The 4,230-nt window shown below is 36.4% G+C and overlaps 1 protein-coding gene across 1 annotated transcript in view; it reads right to left on the bottom strand.

Annotated features, from left to right (window-relative positions):
* VCAN (versican) overlaps window positions 1-4,230 on the bottom strand; it is a 36,004-nt gene that overhangs the window by 12,935 nt on the left and 18,839 nt on the right. The window lies entirely within an intron of this gene.

The following is a 4,230-nucleotide window of genomic DNA, read 5'->3' as shown; positions in this document are numbered from 1 at the left end:
CTTTCCCCTTGATATAAAAAGGGAACAGTTGCTGCTGCCAAAGTGTTTTTCATGTGGCACATCAGCTCCAGAACATGAATCTACCTCTCTCAACCACCATAAACATTGAACAATTCTTTCTTTCAAAAACAGAAAAAAGAAAAGGAAAAAAAAAAAAGAGAGAGAAAGCAGGAACACATTGTAGATGAGAAAAGATTGAGATTGCTTCCTGCCATATGGATACAGTACAGCAAAACAGAACAAATTAAATTCATACAGGTGGCCAGCAGCAGATTCTGTAGTTTAGTATAATTATAGTTTATTTTGTTCTGCATATTGGACAAGGTAGCCTAAGCTTAGCCAAGGAGCTCCTCTGAAGACGTGCTCTGACCTTAGCCAAGAAGGTCCCAATTTGTTTTCTAAAGAAACTGCAAAAAAGACAAATAAAAGCAAATTGGCCTGGCCAATAAAATCCAGTATAACAAAATATCACTTACCAGGAAAGTAATTTGTTTATGGAAAAGTAGCACCTGGACTGAGAATTAAACTTTAGGGCATGAGAGTTATGACCTAATTACTTTATTCATGTTATTTTTCACTTTTCCAGCCCAGTCTGTGTTTGGGATACAGTGGGTACAACATGCTGAAAAGGCGCCTTTTACCAGGAGATGCTGAGGCTTTATCTACACAATTTAATCCATTGCATAAGATTATGCCATTTTGCCTAAAAGGCAGGAAACTGCTGAGCAGTTTTAAATTAAAAAGCACTTTGCAATTAAGAAATAAATCTGCCAAAATCCCCTAAAAGCACAGAGATAACTATGCATCAAACACTTCAGTGAAGTGGATCAAAAAGCCTCCTCAAGTCGTCTTTGCAGGAACAGAGTCTACAATGCTAAGATTTAACAGTGTTTTATTTTGTTAGGACAATTTTCCCTGTCTGAAAAGTTATTGTTATGGAAAACAGGAAGACTCAATACAGATATGTACAAATGTCATGTGAATCAAGAAGTTTTAAAAACTATTTCTTGCTTTCTCGCTGAATCTGATTGTGCTTCCTTCGTTATTCAAGACATGAACATTTTCCTTGAGGAACTCTGAGAATCAGAGCATGTATTTACAAGATCACTCTTCATTTATTCCAAGACTTGCTTACTGGCATTATTTTTGCAAGTTAAACATAAATTCCAGTTGATACATGAAAAACATGCACAGGAATAGAGGGGCTTGTTTGACTGCAGCTGTTTTTGATGAATTGCTAACAGCCAGTTTTTTCTATAGGGGTTAAAAATAAAAAAAGAATGCCAAGATGTCAAAAGTGACTGACTATAGGTAGTCCACTGCTAGGCACCTAAATAATTGTCCCTGTTTCCAGCTGGGCTGTGAGTCCATCAAGAGTAATCTATGTTCAGAGTAGGTTTCCCAGTGAGAACCTTAATTCTATATGCTCATTTTTTAAAAAATCTTGGTCACGTTTTCCCTTAAAAAACAAACAGACCTCCCATCCCACTGGAAGGGGCATGAACTGATCTCACCTGGAGACTGCACAGAAAACTGAATCGCCCTTGCTTATTTGATTGGCAAAACTATCACCCACTGATTCACAAGGTAAGAGACCATGGCAAAGGTGAGTTTATCACGCTCATCTCACATGAGTTAACAATAAGTGTTCTCAAAAAAAAAAAAAGGCCTCCTTGTATTTTGGAAGCCAATGGAAGTGAGACAGCACATGATTTATATGACCATGCTGCAGGTGACTGTGAAGTCCACAAAAAATAGCTAAGTTGGGCATGTGCATTCAGTAGTTCACTGGAGGTAGAAACAATGTGTGATGCACTTGGAAGTACATTTGTTGGTTTTCAGTAAAGAACTCATGTATATGCTTTGTCCAGCTATCATATTGAACGGTGTTTGGTATTTAGCTTCAGGTTAAAAAATCTGGAAAAAAACAACTGGGTATGGGGTGAAAAAAATCAAAAAATGACTGATTTCCTTTCATTGAATTCATTGTTTGAAATACCTTTTAGGTGCAAAGATAAAAAAGGTATCTGACCCATTTTCCAGAAATGGCTAATAAAATAGATGCCAACACCTAACCAAAGAGTTTCTTCCAACATCCTGAATATTTAAGTTATGGGTTTCCTTATGTCCATCCTTGTTCCATAATCTCCAATAGCAGAACCTGTTGTTCAACTGTTTCCAATTCTAGGGGTTTTTTGGTTCAGAAGGAAAACTCATGTGAAAGAAATCACTAAAATGTATCACAGCTATTTCATCTGAACTGTATTGGGTCAACTACAGCACTGGGCCAACAATTCCATTCACAACATGTCTTGCTGTTGCTGTTCATTTGCTTTTTGTTTTAAGTATACCAAGCATCAGAACTTTTTTTTTTCTTTAATCCAAAACCTAATAAATTAATGTAAGCATGATTTTCAGATTAAACCAAGCTGCTATTGACAGAAAATTCAAACGAGTATCAAGATGAAGACAAATGTGCACCACTTGTAGATGTACAGTCTAAGAGCTGGAGTGACTTTTCTGATAGTACCTCCAAGAAAACTCTTACATCAGGGGAATCCTCAACAGACTTGACAAGTTTTCCTCTCTGCCAAAAGTGTTGAATAGAACTGTCGATCGATAATATTACCTTGGAGAAAGCATGGAGCTGGGCAACAAAGCCAGGAACGGCTGAATTACAGATGCGCCATGATATGTAAAATGTAAGGAGGCTATTTAGGTTTTGGCTATGTGCAAGAGCTACCTCTGATCTCAGAAATTCAAGTTAGAACCTGAGTGCTGATGTAATAATGTTGATTTTTATGATCACAAGTTATATTAATGCAATTAATGCTATCATTTACTGTTCACCTGCAAATACATAAATGATGTAATTTTTTGACCCGCACAGTATTCAAATTCATTGTAATTTTAAGACATCATCAAGGAAATACATTTGATACATATATTTAATTATGGTATTGTTCCTATTAATTACTAGAGAAATAATAAATCACTGTAACCAGAAGAGTGGTTAGAAAGAATGAAAAATAAGTTAAAAACTAGGGAAAAGGAGCAAATGAGGAAGCTGCTCAGAACCATGGTGTACTGAAACCACAGGGAATAAGTTGTGAGGGAAAGCTATTGAAGCAATGAACATAAATTTCAAGAGACACCTAAATTGTCTCTGAAGGAAGAAATAGAAGGAAGTTGTTAAGTTAAAACAAAAAAAAAGAACAATGAAGTGGGAAAAAGATCAATCAAATAATAAATCTGTTGGACAGATGGTCTTATTCTGTTCCTAGAATTTACAATTAATTTACAAAAAATTTTCAATTTTCTTAAAATTGTAAATTAAAGTAAAAATGTCATACCACATTTGCCCAGTAGCCTGAATTAAAAAATATAATCTGAGCTCTCATTTTAATTTCCTTGAATTCATCATTCAGTGATGTATCAAATTTGTCTTTGGAACATATGAGTCTGTATCTTGTTTTATATTTCTCAGTGTAAGATGGGCTGCCCCTTTAGGCATTACATTTATGCCCAAAATAATCTCACTTAACTTTAGATCCTTTAGTGAAGTGTAGGCTCCTTGAACAACCACGGCAGACAGCCCAGACCACCCCTGAGCTCCAACCCAACCTAAACCACACTCAGAGGGTGCCTGTTACTGTTAGTGAGGTGTAAGAGACCACATCAGGAGACAGAGAATAAACTCCTCCAGAGTGAGCAGAGTTCAAGGACATAGCCTATCTTGTGGTCCCAAAAATACATGAGGATAAGCAAGAGAAAATGATGAAAAGAAACTCTCCTGCTTATATTCTGCAAGACTTTGTGGCTCCACACACAAATTGGGGCACTAATACCACCACAGATGCACTGAACCATCAGTCAGGCAACAAAAAGATTTATCATCTTTTTCTTCCCCCCTGTGCTCTCACCTGCCACATATGGTAGTTTCCCTGAGAAATGGCTTATTTACAAGTCATTTTAGAGGACTTTAAACCTCTGGTTATTTACAAGAAATGGTAATAAATGAAGCTTGCTTTGACCCAGGTGTCTTTCTACATGAGCCACATGGTATGCAGCAACGATCATTATGTGCATGTGCATACATGTGTCCAGATGCTTTCTGCTTTAAGAATTCACAACTAGAAAGGAAAATAATAAGCATAACTAGTTTGGGGTTTTTTTTAATATAATGTTCTTCAGTGAGTGTTAAACTGCAATAAATCACCTATTCCTTCT

The sequence above is a fragment of the Antrostomus carolinensis genome, unplaced genomic scaffold, assembly GCF_000700745.2.
Source record: "Antrostomus carolinensis isolate BGI_N321 unplaced genomic scaffold, ASM70074v2 scaffold15092, whole genome shotgun sequence".
NCBI lineage: Eukaryota > Metazoa > Chordata > Aves > Caprimulgiformes > Caprimulgidae > Antrostomus > Antrostomus carolinensis.
Note: the sequence above shows the minus strand (reverse complement) of the source record. Positions and strands in the feature narration are given on the sequence as shown.